This window comes from Toxorhynchites rutilus, chromosome 3, assembly GCF_029784135.1.
Source record: "Toxorhynchites rutilus septentrionalis strain SRP chromosome 3, ASM2978413v1, whole genome shotgun sequence".
Classification (NCBI taxonomy): Eukaryota; Metazoa; Arthropoda; class Insecta; order Diptera; family Culicidae; genus Toxorhynchites; species Toxorhynchites rutilus.
The window spans coordinates 16995293-17016015 of record NC_073746.1 but is presented as its reverse complement, the minus strand read 5'-3'; the positions used below and the strand labels follow the sequence as shown (position 1 = coordinate 17016015).

Here is a 20723-nt window from a genome sequence, read left to right as displayed (position 1 = left end):
AGTGCCACAATTCAAAAAAATTATGAGCAAATATTTACGTGCTTAAACAAAAAAACACATGTTGACATATTTGCGCTAATTTATGTTTTTTGATTAATTCAAGGTAATCAAGGTCTTTTCTAGACACCAGTTTACTCGGCCCCGAAAAAAGTGGTCTGTATTTGGGCAGGCGGAAAAATATATCTCGCAATAACGCATTTACATTAACTCACAAAATTAGTGATTTAAGGGGGAATATTGTTTGTAGTCTCTTGATTAATTTAAACACCATCTGAGAAATCCACTGTGAAACATGAAACATTAAAGTCGTCCTATCTGCTGTAGCGCATTTTTTATTTTACCCAGTTTCATCGAAGTAAACGCGCTCGGAAAGGAAAATTGAACGCCCGGACGAGAGAGCGAGAATCGTAAAGCGTACGTCATAGAGACACTCATTCCCATGGAGCAAATTCTTGTTAGGAGTTGAAAACAAAACGAGGAAGGAGAGTAACTCAATTATTCGAACTAGTTTCAGTCTAGCAATGCTTTGGTCAACTCAGAGTTACCAAGAGAAAATCATTTGGTTATGACGGGTGAGGATTAATAGTTAGTCACAGTTTGCACAGATTGCGATCTGTGCAGTTTGCGATTAATCGTAAATCACATCATGCTCCCTTGTTTTCCATCCTTGATGAAAATAATAATGGTCCAAGGACCGATCCTTGGGCAACAACTGATAGAATGTTGGTTTGACTTGAAAGCTTACTGTCGCTTTCTACGACTTGAGTCCTTCGAGACAGGTATGTTTCTATGAGAGACACGGCAGCACTAGAAAATCCAAATTGACTGGACAATTTTTTTAGAAGTTTTACTTGAGAAACCCTATCAAATGCTTGGAGAAATCAATAAGTATCAGGAATGCTGTACCTTTCTTATCGATGATGGTTCGATGAATGTTATCATGAACCTTTAGAAGTGCTATGATTTGAACGGAAACTCGATTGGTAAGCACTGATCAAATCAAAGCGATTAATGAATGGTTGAATTTGGCTATTAACAATTTTCTCAAATGCTTTCGATAGGGAGCAAAGAATACTTATCGGACGAAGGTTATTTAAATCGGAACCTCTGGGGTGTTTACGAATTGGTATAACTTTCGAAGATTTCCATATACGAAGGTATTTCGAAGTTGAAATAATCAGGTTGAAAACGTAAGTAATAGGAGAAATGACATATGGCAAGATTAGCTTTACAAAGGTAACCCATCTAGCCCGACAGCATTAGAAGATATGGAAAAAATTGCAGAAGACACATCTAACTCATCACACATGTTGAATTTTAACCCATTGTCATTCATCGGAAGAATTGGCAAGAGCTCATCATCACGCGTGAAATTTTCGCTAAAATGTTCATTGATCTCCTCACACGTGCTGGAGAGTTGTTCACTATTGATGGCAGAGTAGGAAACATTCATCTCTTTCATTTTTTTCCAAAGCACTTTGTTAGAATCAGTAGTCCTAAATACCGAAGAGAGATAATCCGACTTGGCTTGATTGATCAGATGGGTAACACGATTGCGAAGTCTTTTATAGTGTGAGTGGTCAGAAGCATTTCTAGTAGTTAACCATTGTCTATATGCTATATTCCTGGAAATCATTGTATTAAGTATTTCATCATTCATCTGAAAAGTCGTACGTCTTTGTCTTAAAACACGTACAGGGACGAACCAATCAAAAATGTCTAATAGACGTTAATTTAAGAAGTCAGTTGCTACACCCAAACTAGCGTTGGCAGAAAACATGCCATCTTTGACCGAAAAGATGCCATTTCCTGGTCATGATAGTCAAATGCGCAAATAATGAGCTAATTTGAAGCTTAAAAATGGTTTGTATGTATGCGAGCAGACATCTCATTCTGTTTTCTTTTCTCTTTTCATTTGGGATTGTGCAAAAAAATACCCATACGACATCAATGGGGATTGACCCAAGGCCGGCTGGAATGCAAAGTTACTTTACACGACCATGCTATCCATACAGCTGCCAGCGCTATTAAAGGGTGTGTCACATCAAATTACATCACGGAAAAAACGCTGTAGAAATTTAATTTTTAGGAATTATATCTTCAGCTTTTGCTTATAATCAGATAAGAGTGTATAGATCACGTTGGCCATGCTTCACTGTCAATTTTTCGTAAATTTGGAAAAATGTCGTCGAACGAAAAAGAGCGTCGTGAATTAATCCTGTGCACTCATTTCGAGAATCCGGAGTTGTCACATCGGGACATCGGTAAGATGCTGGGAATCGTCCAATCCACGGTCAGCAGAGTACTAATGCGATACTTCGAGAACCTAACCATCTACCGGAAGGCGAAGAACGGCAAAAATGGATGCTCCGTCAGTGAAAAAGATCACAAGCGCGTAGTTAAGCAGTTTAGACGTGATCCGAGAAGTTCGGTCCGGGATGTCGCCAATAAGCTGAATTTGTCAAGTTCATTAGTCCAGCGGACCAAGCAGCGGGAGGGCCTGCGTACATACAAGGTTCAGAAGGCTCCTAACCGCGACGAAAGGCAAAACATGGTGGGGAAGACGCGAGCCCGGAAGCTGTACACCGAAATGCTGACGAAGCCGCATTGCCTGGTAATGGACGACGAAACCTACGTCAAAGCGGACTTTCGTCAGCTGCCGGGCCTGTTGTTTCTCTCCGCAGAGGACAAATTCAGCGTTCCGGAGGAGATTCGCAAGCAGAAACTATCCAAGTTTGCCAAAAAGTACATGGTGTGGCAAGCGATCTGCTCTTGCGGAAAGCGGAGCGCCCCCTTCGTGATGACCGGCACGGTAAACGGGCAGGTTTACCTTAAGGAGTGCCTACAGAAGCGCTTACTACCACTATTGAAGCAGCACGAGGGCCCGACCAACTTCTGGCCGGATCTCGCTTCGTGCCACTATTCAAAGGACGTGTTGGAGTGGTACGAAGCCAACGGGGTCACCTTCGTGCCAAAGGAAATGAACCCGCCCAACGCGCCGGAGCTTCGCCCAATAGAGAAATATTGGGCGATTATGAAGCAGGCCCTCCGGAAGAACCCAAAAGTTGTCAAATCGGAGGCGGACTTCAAGAGAAAATGGATTTCTGTTCAAAAAAAACTACAACCTAACGTTGTACAGAACCTTATGGACGGGGTAAAGAGGAAGGTGCGAGCATACGGGCTTGGGCTCGAAGTATGAATAAAAAGAAAATGCCAAAAGTTGTTTAATAGATTTTATTTTACTGTCTAAAATTTTCAAAAGGATCGGTCTACTGGGCGAATTTCTACAGCGTTTTTTCCGTGATGCAATTTGATGTGACACACCCTTTATAAAGGAGCGTGATAATATTACACCTCATCATTAAATGAAGTTGGAAGGTGTTTTCCAAACCGATAAAGAAGAACATGAACGAGAATATATCTTTCTCTGTCTGGGCCGTGTATTTGGCAAACTATACGAAAAGCTTTCATTTAAATGTGTCTCCTGTTTCGCTCCCTCATATTGGCTCTAGCATATATATTATACAAATGATATACATGTATTGGGGAGTAGAACATTTTATGTCATCTTTCAGCTCATTTAATGTAATAAATCGGGATGGCAGAAAATGTGCTAAAAATTAACTTTAGGTGTAGATCTGAATCGTTCATGCTGTATAGTGAGCTCCAATCCAATGAGTTCATGCCATTTTGCAAGGAATCGAAATTAATACGTCCATAATCACGGAAAAATGAAGGTTCAATTGAAGTTTCACGAGAAATGTTTATTGATGAAAAAAGTACATCACGCTTCGAAAATCCAGGTGCAGAAACTTGATTGAAATTGAGAATAAGATCACTGTTATTAGTAATCAGCAAATCAATTAACGAACATCCACCAGGATAAAAATGAGTTGGTTCCTGGTTAACGCAACTAAGGCCGAGGTTTTCAAACGCGGATTGTTTTGACACATGTTTTTCTTAGATCCGTGTTAAAATCTCTCAATTAAATAATGTTCGAGTAACGAAGCGATAACTCAACAAGTACACGTTCCAGAATTTCAGCACAATCAAATCTTCTGTACTTCTACGAAGATATATTCTACGCGATTGGTGTCACCTACCGCACCCAAAAAGTTCGAAAAAGACATAACCCTGCATTTGAAATCAAATTTAAAATATACACAAATTCCACCGATGACTACGATCATGTCTAAGAAGGCTGTATCCTTCGAGAGCTATCAAGCCGTCAGAAATTGATTCATTTAGCCAAGTTTCTGTTAGATAAATGATGTCGATATTGCTATCAATAAAGCATAGTTTAAATTCAAAAAATTGACTCATTTGCCTGGCACACAAGCTTTGTATATTCATGTGGCATACATTTATTTTATCATTTCTAAGTGCCGCACTCATAAAAGCTCGAGGGATGTTCGCAATACCTACATTCATACTAGCAACATCATCAATCAGATTAACCGACATCGAAAGACAGAAGAGAGAACAATCGTGAGGTCTGGCTATCGAATTGGAAGAAAATATAATAATAAAATAATAAATAAACTAAACTAAACTAAACTAAATAATTTAATGAGAAGATATACAAATTCGTTGTCAATTGAAGATTGAGCCTAAACGCAACAGCAGCACACCGAGCCAGTCAACAGCTTTCCATGGCCAATTCCTACAGCGACAACAGCAGCAGCATCATTAGCAACAGCAGCAGTGATTCATCCGCTCAACAAGATTTTTTAACTTTTAGGAGGGAAGATAACATGGATTTATAAGAATGTGAAACATGGATACGTTGTGGAAGGAAGAGGAGAAATTTATAGGAAAGGTTATAGACTAAATAACTTCCAGGCGATGATGAAAACATGAAAATCTGTGGGAAAGGATGCATAGATTTATACGGTAGGAAAGAGAAAAAAAAAGCAAGGAAAGGTTAATTCGGCTTGGCTTCAAAAACTCGTAACTGGTCGACATCGTGGCAAACAATTAGATCGGTTTTTTTTAAAAAAATTTCGTTAGGTCCGAAAAATAACTTTTTTATTTGTTTCCTAAAATGATTTTTTTTTAAATTAAACTTTTGAACTACTGGACCGATTCCAATGATCGATATATCAAATTAAAACCAATCATCTCGTCTTTTTAGAAAAATTACTTCAGTTGAAGAAAATTTAAATTTTGTTTTTCGTTATAATTCACTGTATTTGTTTTTATGGTTTCATGGTCTCGGGACCAAGAGAGCTATATTTTTTAATTTTTTTCAGAAAGCTGAGGATATTCTACATAAAATATCTCAAAATCAGAGATGTGTTCTTTTTCGTTTTTAAGTTACGATTTTTCAAATTTAACCGATGGTTCAATAAAATCATTTTTCACCTTTATCCCAAACATGAATTTTTTCGAAAATTCATAAATTTTGAACTAATGTACCGATTCAATGATCTGTTATCGAATTCTCATTTTTCAAATGAAGGCAACAGAATTGGCTTACGCAGCGTACTTTTTAATATAGAGCCAATTTGAGGCAACAAAATCCGAAACAAAAAAAACTTCTATAACTCTGTCATTGTTGAAATTCGAACATATGCGTAGAAGGATTTTTTCATCAAATATGATCATCTATCACCTTCTGAGAGATTCTGGAAAAAAACTTTTTTTTTATGCGAGAAATGTGTCTTCTGACTCTAAGCAAATGCTAAGATGTATCAAAAATCAAATACTCTTTTAGTTTCAAAAAAACGAAAAATACATGCAAAAAAATAAATAAAAAAAATTTTTTTTGACTTGATTATATAAAGGATTCGATTATATACAGTGAGAAGAAATCAAAAACTGTATATAATCGAGTCCGCGCTGCACATAGTAAACTGCATTTTTTTTAATCCCATTTATTTATTAGGCTCATTAGCATTTAGCTGTAACAGAGCCGGGTTTAATCGTGTACATGTACATATGTTTATGTTTCTATGAATTGTTAATTACACAGTAGTTAGTAGTAGCCATTTAGGCGTTAAGTTTTCTGTTCCATTACATTATGGTAAATTACACAGTAGTAGCCATTTAGGCGTAAGGGTATTCTTTCTGTTCATCCATTGTTCAGCAGACCGGACAGCGGAGACAGTTGATATTGATCATTGTTGAGTTATTTATAGAACAGCAGCCCGATGTTTCTTGCAGAGCAGAGCAGTTGTATGGATGAATCGATCTTTGTTCCACCGTGGATCGATTTCCATCGCTGATGATGGTTGCGTGGACGTAGTTATTCTATAACAACACAAAGATGGTCAATTGAGGGCCCTGAGTTTGAACTCACGATCGATCGCTTGGTAAGCGAACGCGTAACCAAGTGGCTACGAAGACCCCCTAGTAAACTGCATTAAAAACAGTTTTTTTTTTGTTTTTCATAAACCTATTACAAGTTTCAGACTTACACAGTAGTATGCTGCCGTTCTACGCATAGTTGTCCCATGTTACTTTTTGACAATTTTACCTTTTTTTCATAAAACCATGTTTATGCCTAATCCTCCGAAAAAACACAAAAAAAAAGTTATTGTTTGTTCCCAGACTTTAAACAAAACAACATCAAACTCATGTCTCATGTTGATATTCCAAGCATTACTGTACCACCATGTACAGTTTGTAGATCCATAATAAATGAATCGGTTCAAGTACAACAATTTTATGTCACGCTTCCAGCTGTGCTAATACGCTTATTTCTGGTTTGGAAGAACGAACGAAGAACAATTCTCAAACAGATAAAAAATAGTTTGACAGAACACGTGTACACCTTGTTAGCGAATGCCTAATAAAAAAGAGATTTATATTCTGCTAAGGTGTTGCAGATCACTGCCTTCTCCATAAAACGATGTAATCTTTGAAAAAATGGTTGTTTGTTCTCAGTATTCCAAAAAACAACACCAAGTTCAATTGCCCATTCTAGGCATAACTGTCCCACCTTGAATTTTCGAACCTGTAATCAAGCATGAGTGATTCAGTTAGGGAAAATTTTCACATTTCATCAAACAATACAGTAAAACCTATTTTTGTGCGGTGTATGAAAAGAAGCATATTTGACGAAGTTCTCGTCCATTTAGTTTTTTTTTTTCGATGGTTTCTATGCTTTTCAGTGCGAAAAAAGCATATTTGCGTCTCAATTATCCACTTCTGAAATCATTCCCCTCCTCCCATCAAATGCATGGGAGGCAAGTTTTTGCATGACATGATTTCTAACAGCAACACGTTTCGACATGCAACAAAAAGCACAAAACAGCCACGCGCAACCGAAAAGGCAAACTGTCCCATCGCAGAGCAGGGAATCAAAAAGAAATTGAACAGTGAACGGCGTGGATTTGAGTTATTTTCTTGGGGGAAACTTTTTTTATGCGGTCCCTATCTATCGCACAAAAAAGGTTTTTTTCAAAATGTGTACCGAACGATTGCGATTTTTTAAAGCTACTAATGAAGTTCTGCATGATTTTTTTATGCGGTTCCTACCCCCGCACAAAAAAAGGTTTGCATGTAGTTTACTGATTATAAAAAACCCCGGTGTATTGCTAAAATGAAACCAATATCTTCATTCCAAGCAGACCATAATTATTTCGTATAATCATATGCAACGAATGTTATTTTTCCTGCGGGGATTTTTCAGAAAAGATCAAAGCATATAATATGAAACCAAGAATCTAAGAACACACAAAGTTGGATGTTTATCTTGGTAAATATAGAACAAGGAAAAATCCATTTTCCGTTCACTGTACATACTGCTGAAGAAATACTTCATATCATAATGCTCTCTGGCACACAGTGTTCCACACCACCCTGGTAACAAGAATCCATCACACACAAACGCAAAAGCAAAGGCAAAGAGAACGAGAACGAGAAACCCATAAACGAGAGAGTCTAATTCCATTAAAAGTGTTTTTCCTCTGTCTGCCGTCGTTTCAACCAACTCAATTGCAATCAATTTCATCTGTGTGCCTGTGTGGAATTCGCAATGAGTCGTCGTATTTTATGGCAAAGCGAGCGCACTCCGTGAATTGTGTCCATATCGCTTTAAAAAAAATAGACATGCAAATGGTGGAGACGCACGGTTACAATCCACCACGCGTTTCCATGCAAATACATTAAATGTTGCTCTCGCTGTGATTTTGTCTCACCCGATTGTCGCTGTTCCCCTCGTTTAGTCTATTTTGAATGTTGTTGTTTCTAAATCCATTTTAAAATGGCTCCTCCATCTACCCTGAAATCTTTCCGCTTTCCACTTTATTTTGGGAAGAAAAGAATCTGCGAAGTATGATAATATTTGGCTGGCTGTTCCCACTACCGTTGTTTAGGGGTAAACCTCACAAGGCAATTCTGTACTTTTTTCTGCACGCTACGCGTGATTGGCGCCCAGAACAGCAAAGGGAGAAATACAAAAAAAATAACAAAATGAAATAAACTCCTTTCTTCCCGCAGTCGACAAGATTGGAAGAAGAGTAGCATTCGAGGAGTGCATAAAATCACAATAAAACTGCCCCCTTCGTCATCTCTCCTCCCACATTGGTCAGGAAATTGCGAACAGCAGGAAGACGGGGGGAGCGACACAATAATTTCGTTTACCACAGATATTTCCCTTGCTTCCTTCTGCTCCGCGTCGCACTCCCATTGCCCCTGGGGAAATGAAGTGAGGGAGGTAACCCTCCGCATACTCGAAAGAATGCATTTTTCAGCGATGGTTATTGCTTTGTGTCACAATAAATTCTCCGGCAGCTCTTCTGCTTGTCGGAAGTGTATTATCGTTTGGGAATAAATGCATTGCACAAATATTTATTTTTACGGGGTGGGGGGACGAAATACTTTCGACTCGTCGGTAATTCACAATAATTCTCCGTGAACGAAGTGCTGCTTCATAACCAAAATGGTTTCAACGGATTTTATAGTAGCAATTTCCGATGTTACGTAACAGAAAATCGCTCTTTCGTGGCACGAACGGACGTAATCATGGCTCTCGAGTTGCTGGTTGAAAATTATTCGTAGCTTAGGAGAAGCAACTCACAAAGCTTTTCGCATGTTGTGCAAGGAGCTGTAACCGGACTGGGGTTGTGGTTGTAGGAACTGAAACATTACACCATACAAAACAACAAGTAACTTTGTCCAACGGCAAGCAGCACCACATTTCGCCACACTCGAACATGAAAGAATTTTCTGGATCGTAATGAAAAAATGATTTTTTTTTCTGCTGCGAAATGGGACATGTAAGGAATTAAACTCGTTTCTCGCATATTGTGTAACAACAGCTGAGATTGGGATCACTTCCAAACAACACCACAAAAAGATTTCCCATAAATAACGGGATTGACAATGGTAGGGAGAGAGGAATATAGGTGGGGAGAAAGTGGAGTTGCCGAGTAATGTTTGTTGCGTTTAATGCTGGTTAATTGCTTGTATTTCACTGTGCCTTGTTCTGATTGGGGACGACTGGGATACATGAGCCTGAGCTTTTTTTTCAAATAAAGAATCTTCGTGGACGAGAGAAGCTTATTTTTGAACTTGACAATCGAAATACAATCAAGACGTAGAAATTTGTTTTGTATGCTTGAATAGATATAAATGAAAATGACGCGATAGTACTTTGAGAAGGCTTTCTTAGGAAGGCGTTTCTTGAAAAAGTTAATGATCTGATCCAACGTGCCGTGACAACTTTTAAACTCACTATGAACTTATTTTTGCACATTTTCGTTTCAAAAATGTAAAATTTTTCGATTCTTCTTATTCCTTTTCCTTTTCTTTTTCCTTTTCCTTTTCCTTTTCCTTTTCCTTTTCCTTTTCCTTTTCCTTTTCCTTTTCCTTTTCCTTTTCCTTTTCCTTTCCCCCTTTTCTCTTTTTCCCCTTTTCCCCTTTTCCTGTTTTCCCCTTTTTCTTTTTTTCCCCTTTTCCCATTTTCCTCTTTTCCCTGTTCCCTATTTATTTTTCCCTTCTTCCTTTCCCCTTTTTCCTCTTTTCGTATTGCTCTTTTCGTTTTCCCTGTTCCTCTTCCCATTTTCTTTTTTCTTTCCTCATTTTCCTTTTCATTGTTTACGTAGAACAACGTCTAACATGAAGATATGGAGATATTTTTTAAATTATTCATTTGAGAGGCTTTTACCTTCCAGGGTTTGTTGGTCTAAAAGGGTGGGGGGGAGAGTTGGTTGAATAAATATGTTTCATCTAAAAACTGAACATGTACGAGATGATGAAAAATTTCGACCTATCAACCGTGCATATAATTTCATCCAACGCGAAAACGTCAAGTCATCAATCGTTGGTGTTACGTGTGGGGAAAACGGAGTTTCCCTTCGATATTGGGGACCTGGAACGGAGCTATCGGGGATCGGAATTTGAAAGTCAAGGCTCCCAAACAGTTTCCGTTCTCTTTTCCTTTTCCCCTTTTATTTTTCTCCTTTTCCTTTTCTCTTTTTCCTTTTTCCCCTTTTCTTTTTCTCTTTTTCCTTTTTCCCCTTTTTCTTTTCTCCTTTTCCTTTTTCCCCTTTTACTATTCGCCTTTTCCTTTTCCCCTTTTCATTTTCCCATTTTATTTTTCCTCTTTTATTTTTCCTCTTTTCCTTTTCCCCTTTTTTCTCCTCTTCCTTTTTTCCCTTTCACTATTCCTCTTTTCATCTCCTTTTCTCTTTTCATTTTCTCCTTTTCCTTTCTCCCTTTTCTTTTCCCCCTTTTCTTTTCCCCCTTTTCTTTTTTCTCTTCTCCTTTTTCTCTTTTATTATTTTAGTTTTCTACTTTACTTTTTCTTTTTTCTCCTTTTCTTTTTCCCCTTTTCCTTTTCCCCTTTTCCTTTTCCCCTTTTTCTTTTCCCCTTTCCCCCTATTTCCTCTCCCCCATTCAATTTCCCCATTTCCTCTTTTTCTTTTGTTCTTTTGTTTTTCAGCTTTCTGGGTTTATTCGTCTAAAAAGGGGGGAGGAATTGAAAAAGCTTCATCGAAAAACTGAACATGTAGAAAATAATGAAAAATTTCGATCGCATAGACTCGATCATTTCGCGCGCGAAAACGACAAATCATTGATCATTGGTGTTTCGTGTGGGGGAAAAGGAGTTTCCCTTCGATGTTGAAGACCTGGAACGGAGCTATCGGAGATAGGAATTTGGAAGGTTATGCGCCCCAACAGCCACAATGGTATTACTAAATATAATGGAAACCAGGAGATGAGTGAAAAACTTTGTCGTAAGCCTCACCCCTGTGTGGTTCTACGGCCAGTCAATTCGAATAAACCTCAGTGCTCCGTTCCGTTGCATTTCCCACGTCGCCCACACCGGTAGCAATAACATTTCGTTTTGTTTTCGTTTTCGTTTTCGTTTTCGTTTTCGTTTTCGTTTTCGTTTTCGTTTTCGTTTTCGTTTTCGTTTTCGTTTTCGTTTTCGTTTTCGTTTTCGTTTTCGTTTTCGTTTTCGTTTTCGTTTTCGTTTTCGTTTTCGTTTTCGTTTTCGTTTTCGTTTTCGTTTTCGTTTTCGTTTTCGTTTTTGTTTTCGTTGAAATTTTACAGTTATTCTATTGTTTATCTCATGAAAAATAACGTTTTATTTATTGTGATACATACGTAGAAATATTTCCGGTGCATTGAAAACATCTTTCCGATCTATTGAGAAATGTTCAAGTTATAACTATTCCAAACCTTTCTTTTTTTTCCTGCATGTTCTGTGTTTAAAATAAACAATTTTTTCCCATATATTCCGATTAGAAGTAGTCCCATGTCAAAACAAAAGAACGTTGGTGACCAAGACATAATCGTATTGTTTGCGTAGGACTATGAAATCAAAGCCGACGTGAACAAACAAAATAGAAATTTTAAAATTAAACTCTTCAATACAAATATTTGGTAGCGCTAACAAGGGTCGATGAATGAAGACTTTTACTGAGTGAGAGCACGAAAGTTCCGCGAAGAAATAAAACGTGAATTTGAGCAGACTTAAATTGAAAAAAAAAAATAAAACGCGGTACATGGCAACATCATTGAGAAAGACTGCTATGTTCTTGATGGAGTGAAAATGTGACTTGATCAATGATGATCGTGCTTTGCATTGTACGGGCTTTAACATTTTCAGTTAATTCGCCTCTATCCTTGAAAAAAACTAATTTGTAAAACTAACATAAATTCTCGTCCTTTTTTATGCGCCGTTCAAGCGACATTGTTTGACTGTCACTTATTAATGTTTCACAAACTACTGTTGCGACGGTTACGAGCACATACGTTAGACCCCTCGTTGCCACAGTTGACCCCAACGATACCGTTGCTGGCGAGATAGATAGGATCTGATCGGCCATCATTCATAAACCAAATTGAACACAAGGTACACCAGTTTCCAGTTTCTATTATATTTATGCGCAATTGTTGAAGTTTATAGTTTCGTAACAATTTCTTGAAGTCGTAAGTGGCACTGAATTTAAAAATGAATTCGATTACATTATGCCTTATTGAATTGATAGGTTCTAGGAACATCTACGATTACACATTTGTTGGATAGGAGAAAAATTGGAGGTTAAACTAGATGTAAGTAATCATTGTGATTAATGATAGTTAAATATCGGCTGAATAAATGCTTTCAGCTTTTAGCTTTTTCCATCTCGAACAAAGGTGGATTCGCTCAGGAGAAATCCGAAATTTACTCTTCCAACAAACTACCTAAAAATCTATTTTCTAGAAATGTTTTTGAATCTGAATGCAGAAAATTAACGCGAAATGATGAATCAGTAAGGACACAATTTAACTGCTCAATTCGCGACCACGAAGTGTCCTTGTATACAATGGTGTGAATCAATTAACTCTATCAGAATAGCAGACCCGAAGGCAGATTAAATTTTCAATTATCGAATGAAAATTATTACTGGAAAAAGCTACTGTGAGCACAACTCGTTAAATAATGCCGACCATTTGCTATTCGCAGAACCATCATAAAACAACTGATTCCTCGTGTTTCGCACAATAACCCACTCAATCTAACTCTGCAAACTATTAGATGAATTCCTGAGTGTATTGTTGTTATTTGCACCGCAACTAAACACATGCATATAAATTCTCCACCACGTTAATAACCAGCCTCACGTCAATCGCAGACAGACTAGAGAGAACTTTTCCCTCCATTCAACCGCTCATTTAAACTTTCACTACAATGCAAATCCGGTTTCCTGCCGGTGGTCGGCTTCTGCCTGCTTTTGATGCATTCAAAGCGAAGCGATTTCGTCCCGGCATCGGCATAGAGATCGGTTCATGCTCATTTTTTGCGAAAGTTTGTCGGGATTCCTGGAAGCAGCATGGTAAGCGCCAGCACCACGAATCGACTGGCAGTATCAGCGCGGTGAGCTCCTGGTAAAATATTGTAATTATTATGCCGTCAGCCGCTCAGGTTTGAAAACGCCGGGCAAGAGAAAGGAGGCGTTTGGTGGAGACGCGCGATTATTTGCCACATGTTTCGCTATGGAATACGTTAGGGAAACCAGCCGGTGTCGTAAAATGTTGCCCATTTCTCAACGTCTGCCTCAGGACCGGGGCAAAGCCGAGGTTTTGATGCAGTCAATGCTGCGGGTTCAATAAACATATGGTGGGTTGCGTGTCACATGCGCATTCCCCGCCATTCGGCGGAAAAACCTCACGCGATCGTTCACTTTTTCCTTTCTTTCTCAGTAATATCCCGGCTAATCACCCGACTGGTTTGACTTTCGTCCGGCTATCCATCATCAACAAAAAAAAAATCGGTTGAACGAATGTAATTTGAGTGAATCTGCTTCCACGAAAATTTCAATATTGAAAACGATATTGGATGCAGCGTTGTCTGGTCTCGGTGGCAACCCCATCGAACCCTGAATCACATCCCCGACCAGCATTATAAAGTTTGTTTACGATATTAATTCCCGGTTTAGACCTGCCACAAACATCTTCTCCCACCTGAGGGGGGGAGGGAGATCGAAACACGTTCATAGACACGTGAGAACATATGCAAGTGTTGTATTACGTTTGTTTTTCGCTTGACATAACACATTTCCATTCGTCACGTGGATCTGAACGGATGATGAAAAAAGATGGAAGGGTCGAACACTGTGTGTATCACATCTTTAAACTTTCGAATCGATTAAATTTTCCTACACTTACATGGTGTTGATATAGGTGAACACTGATCCGTTTGATGTGCTCTTGGCGCTTCTAAGACGGCTCATATCAAACTTCTATTTTCTCCATCATGGGAGGGAAAAGTTTCCATCCAAAGATAGAAGTGGGCGACTGCTATTAGATATGGCGTTCGCCCGTTGAATAATAAATGAGGAACGACAATTGCGGATGACATCCGGTGGTTGTCAGCTCAGTCGCCGGAGCACTCAACGTCAACTAACTTTACCCAGACTCCCCCGGATGGCGGCAGTTGGCGAAACTCTAACCCTCCCTCTCGCTCCAACTTAATTTGTTTCGTAGTAAAATATTAACGTCTGCATTTGTTATTCTTCTCCTTCCATTTCAGATTGTCAGCTTCCATCTGGAGATTGTTTTTTTGTATTTAAAGGTAAGAAGCGCTGAACACAATACCGTTCGATTATGTGAATTCCATGAAATAGAGGCGGAGTACAGATCGGAATTTCTTTGGTGAGAACGCTCTGTCTCGCCTTTCTCGAGTTTCTCTCTTATCAACACATTCATTGATCCACATTTATTTATATAGATAGAAGAAGACATAGGAGTGCTTTTTATCGCATTGAAATCCATTTCGACTTTCGAACAAAGATCAATTTCGTTTGCGCATCAAATGGACTAACAACGCTTGTCACTATGTAATTGTAGAACGAATTGAATTTTACAAAGTTTCCCCTTTTTCCTTCAGAGTTTTCCGAAAAATTTCAATTGTCATGTTTGGTTGGAATATGTTTGGATGAAATATGTGCATTATTTTTACGAGACCTTCCCTCCATTTCAGAGGAGGGAGGAGTGCCATCAAAGAAACCTTTTTCGTACCCAAAAAACCTCACATACCAAAGTTGGCTCGATTTGCTTGAATAGTTCTCGAATTATGCAGAAATTTGTGTTTCGTTTGTATGATAGGCTCTCCCTAGAGAGAGGGGAGGAGTGTCGAACTACCATTGAAACGTTTATCGATCCCTAAAACCTTTATACGTCAAGTTTGATTCCATTTGCTTGATTAGTTCTTGAGTTATTTAACCCCCCCCCCCCACCTTTTTTTGAGAGGGGGAGAAGTATCAAACCACCATAGAAAGATTTATTGCCCCCGTAAATCACTACCTGCCAAATTTGGCTCGATTTGTTTGATTAATTCTCGGGCTACGCAGAAATTTGTGTTTCATTTGTATGGCAGCCCCCTCTTAGAGAAGGGGGAAGAGTATCTAGCCACCATAAAAACATTAATTGCATCCTAAAACCTCCACCGCAAAATTTGGTTTCATTTGCTTGAATAGTTTTCGAATAATGCAGAAATGTGTGTTTCATTTGTATGGAAGAACTCAAATTGGAATTTTTAATTGATGGAAGGCTTCATTGTTTACCCACCGTGAACTCAAACCAACGAACAGTTATTAGGCCCTCGCATTAGTATTAGTAAATAGTGTGCAAATAGCGTGCAGTTTGGGAGGAATTCTAGTTCCTAAAAGGAATTTTAGTTCACTTTGTCTTCGACTTCAATTCTGTGAAAAACACATACTGAAAAACGGGTTTGCATCAACAAAATTCACAAACTTGTGACACACAAACACTGCACGCTAATTTATGAGAGCGAGTAATTTTCGTGTCCAATACAAAAAAATTAGCTCACCTGTAGTGTATGTCAAACCATGTTGAACACAATCATCGATACATGCATACGTGATACATGAGAGAGTGCAACGAATTCATTTTGGGGGAGAGTCACTTCAATATGCAATGAAGTCCATTTTACGGAGAAAAATTAAATGAGATAGTCGAACCGTAGAGCGAGATAGTAACTAAACGCCCAAATGAATGTCGAGTCATGTTGACGGTTTTCTTCAAAGTTCCCTGACTATCCTGAGTTGAATATGACTTTGCCGAGCACTGCTCATGAGCATCGATAGATATATGCAGCTGGACAGCATTCATTCGATAGCCTCTGATAAAGGAGATATTCAACGATACTCCATGCGCTTTGACGGTGTCGTCTCAAACGATTCTAAGCTTGTTGGGTTCGTTAGAATCTGTTGCAGAGAAAATTGGTAAATACCAACTCGTAACTGTTCTTCTGTCATTGGCATTTTTGAATAAATCCACTTTGAGGTAATGTTCAATCTTTTCTCGAAGGCAGTACTTGGAAATCTACACCCAAAATATTTTTTTGCAAATGTTTTGGCATCCAGATTTATTACATTAACCTTCCTATACTCGCGCATAGGTCTGACAGACCGAGCGTCAATGAGGTGGCTGAATTAAATGACTTAATAGAATGACGTCATTAACTGAATGAAGTAAAACAAAAATATTTTCTGGAGTTTTTTCATTCAATTATATCTTTTTTTCTTTGAATAAATACAATACAAATAACGCCTAAAAGTACACAATAACAATATCACAGAGACGCGCATAGTCTGTGAGTACACAAGTTACGATTTTTCACACGAGTACAGGAATGTTAAATGAGCTAAAAATAAACGAAAATGCGCTACTCCCCAATTCTTGTATATCATTTGTATAATATATATGCTATAGCAATATAAGATCAATATGAGCGGGCGAAACAGGAGACACATTGCAAATAAACACGTATTAAAGCTTTCCATATAGTTTGCCAAATACACGGCCAAGATCGAGAAAGATGTTCGTTTATGTTCTTCTCTTTACTCTTGGAAAACACTTCTCAACATCATTTTATAATGAGGTTAAATATTATCATGCATTTATGCAACAGCACCAGTAGCTATGTGGATAGCGTGGCCGTGTTAAACAGCCTTGCATTCCATCTGGCCTTCGTTCGATCCCCGTCGACATCGTACGGACTTTTTTTTGGACAATCCCAAAAGAGATGAAAAAAGAAAAAAAAAGAAAGATGTCTGCTCCCTTACATACACACATTTTAAAGCTTTTAAAACAGCTCATTATTTGCTCATTTGACCCTTCAGCACACGAAAAAGCATTATTTCTGTCGAAGATGAAATGTTTTCTGCCAACGCTAGTTTGGGTTTATCAATATCCAATGAACCAAAATGTGTCATGCCACTTAACATTAACGAATATATTACCGAAAATAAGTGGACGATTCAAATATTTGAACAGAATGAGAGTTCACGAGTTCAATTCTCACTGTCAACATTCTTCCAAAACTGGAAGTAAAGTGACGAAGCAGCCCAGTGTTGCAAGTCACTGTAATACAGAGAGAAAAGATTCACTTTTATTGCGTCAAGCGAGGAACGAAACCAGTGATTGCATATTCGAGCTGAGCCTAACAACGGACTGCTTAACGATTGTATACAGCTTCCAACCGCACACATCATCTCTGTCTAACCATCGTGTATAATTGCTGCATGTAGAGACAAATGATACACAAAGAATTTCAAACGTCATCATTCGATCATCCTCAGTGGCGAGTGACGAATGGGGGAAGAACTGAAACGAGAAAGGTTTTGTTTTTCACTGGATCGGTTTTGCCAGTAACACTTCGAGGTCTACATGAGTGTAAATTATGTCGCAAGTGGGATATCGTTGTCGGTGGTTCTGTTACCTGACGCACGAAAATCAAGCTTGTTTGCAACATTCAAACGTGCGTAAAATTTATTTTTATTGCGAATAACAGCTATCAGCACACTGTTGTTGACACTAATGGAGCTATTATATTGTTTTCGTTCGCATTTATTTAACTTAAACACTTTTCCGGGGCCAGTAGAATATAAGTGATTCCGCTCTGAACAATATTGGGGAGGTGAGACGAGTTAAAAAGTAAATACAGTAAAAAAGACGGGTGGGTAATGTCGGGGACATAACCGGAGTGACGTAGGACTATACAAAAGGACCAGCTTTTGTTAAATATATATTTTAAATATATTGTTTTATTTTCTTCTCCTACGTGAATACCTATCTATCCATCTGAAAAATGGATTAGTTTACTGTTTACTCTTTATGAACATGTTGATGGTTCTGAAAAGAACCTTTGGTGTTGTGTTTTTGTTATCACTCGATATTCCCATCTTGTTCGGTTAAACCTTCCTGTTTAGCTATTGCGTTTGCCACTCGCTACAGCTTTCACAGTTGGAAAATTTCTTCCCATCCAGCTTGTGACATGTTGTTCAGTAAATTACATTTGAGGCGACGTGCCGGAGAAACACTTTGCCACTCACTGAAACTAATTGTTGCCTTGATGAGCGCCGAACCGAAGCTGCTCTGTTCTTGATGCGGGTTTTCTGATTGTCGTGAGCAGCTTTGCAAGCCAACTCGAGCACTCCGACGGCCGAAACTCTATAATCGCTGTTAAGTATACTGGTGCCTTGTTTTATGGAATGGTTCCAATTTAGAAAACTTAGTACACGTGGTTTTGAAAAAAACCATTTCGAACGCCCTCGATGCCGCCTTGTTCTGGATTTGCCACCAAAGCAGTTTGTATAAAGAACAAACTTTTTTTCTTCTGCTACCTGATACCGTTTTGCGATTGCGTTTGCCACTCGCCACTCGCTGCAACTGCCTGTTGCCTTGATGTCCACCGAACCGAATGTGTTCTGTTCCGAATGCGGGTTTTCTTATCGTCGCGAGCAGCTTTGCCAGCTAACTCGATCACTTCGGCGGCCGAAACTATATAACGCCGGCTAGGTGGACTGGTGCACTGGTACTAACGCGCTCGGCCTAGCTACCCTTGCGGGGAACTCCAGATCAACACGGTTCGAGCGGGATTTTGCCTTTCCCATCACTTTTCCTCCTTTACCATGTCCAGACATGGCTGCTTGGGTTGGTTTGTTGATGTGTTGTGATGCGAACCGATGTGGTGTACGGTTTAGATGAGAATGATCGTTACGGAAGGAAGGAAGGTATTGTATTATAGAGACTTTAAACTTTTGCAGTTCATTCGTCTCTAGCCTTGAGAAAGGCCCTTTGAAAACTCTACTCTATTCTACTCCAGCGCTACCACCTCCGCCCTCTTGCCTTGAGAAAGGCACTCGATCCCTCGCCGTCCAGCCCGTCCAGCAACGATATTGTCCAGTCGGTGTCCACACAAATAATGAAGTGAGTGATCGTTACGGCAGCGGAGCGGGGATTTTTAAGCTGACTGGCTGGCTCGAGAATTACGCATGTGTGAGACTGCGACCAATGTTTCGTTCATTTTTTTCTTTTTCCTTTCCAATCGTGCTTCATTTTATTTCGCTGCTGCTCTGGTTGCCCGTTTTGGTCGGTACGATTTGAGGAGCACAAAATGGACCAATCAAAAATGGGCACATAGTGCATTTTGACAATGCTTGATATTTCACAATTATTCAATTATTTATCTCAAGAAAAATGAAATGTTATTCGTTATGATAGATGCGTAGATATATTTCCTATCAATTGATGCAAAAACCTTTGCGATCTATTGAGAAATGCTCGAGTTATAAGCGTTCCAAATCTTGCATTTTTTCCTACTTGTTCAGTGCCTAGATTTCCATATCACCCCCTATATCTTCCGGTTAGACGTAGTCCTACGTCAAAAAAACGTAAGGGATATCAGCGTTAAAAATAGAAATATAATCTGACTACCCTTTGCTGAGTCCCTAGCTGTTCGTTCACCTCATGTTACACTTTGTGGTACATGGATGGGTTCGATATCTAGCGAATGAGAAGCGAAGAAGAATATTGACTTTCAGCACTGGATGATTTTTGACGTAGGACTAGGACTGTCAGTAAGGGTATCATATCAGAAATCAGGTCACATTTCCAAGAAATGATTTTACGAACAGATCTTTATGACCTGCATACCAATTGAATCGAAATTTCTTTAAAATTATCATGATATAATGTGATTAATTTATGAAAATGGGAAGCTCTTTATTTTCCTATACATTTGATATGGCATTTTTGTGCTAATCTACCCGCGACATTCTTAATGAGCAACTAATGCTGCTTGAACCAGTTTGTATATACCACTCTCATTGCGAAGCCTGCTGTGCAAATCATTCGCGTATAAATTGCTCGTTCGCACATTGTAGGAGAAAGGGAAACATAAAATAATGCAACGTTAATTCCGCCTTTGCACCAGGTGAAATATTAAAGGGAATTTTAGTTGTGTTTTCATTCTATTTTCGCTTCTACTAGCGAGCCACTGACTGCTTCATACGAAAGACATCAATTACAATTTTTATCTTTTTTCAAAAAAAATTGTTCTCAGCTTCTAGGCTCGATTGAAAAATGAACCGCATCGGTTCTCATACAGATGCAGATGCAGAGTGTTTGTGTATGATTGAATCACACGTACTCATTGTTTATTTCATGCTTTGTCAATGATTGATAATAGTGATGGTCAAATATCACAAAAACTATTGACTTTATTTCTAAAAACTATATAACTTATAAAACTATATTTTGAATCAAATTTTGTAGTGATTAAAAATATTTTTTTTTAAATATAAAAATTGAAATTGGATTGATTTTTTTTCATGTTGCAATGAAAAGGATCATGTATATATTTATTCATAATCGATATAGTTGTGTTTTTGTAGCTTGAAGATTTCGAGGGTTGTTCGAAATTGAAAAACGAAGACCGCTATTTTTATAAAACCTACAAGACTGCACTATACGCCATA

General features: G+C 38.6%; 1 protein-coding gene across 5 annotated transcripts in view; it reads left to right on the top strand.

Annotated features, from left to right (window-relative positions):
- LOC129775135 (stress-activated protein kinase JNK) overlaps nt 1-20723 on the top strand; it is a 235823-nt gene that overhangs the window by 108038 nt on the left and 107062 nt on the right. For 4 of the 5 annotated variants that reach the window (XM_055779452.1, XM_055779449.1, XM_055779453.1 and 1 more), the window contains one exon: nt 14471-14512. The exons of the other annotated variant lie outside the window; for it this stretch is intronic. The gene's annotated coding sequence lies outside the window, so the exon portion shown is untranslated. The remainder of the gene's footprint in view (nt 1-14470; nt 14513-20723) is intronic. 5 annotated transcript variants of the gene reach the window in all.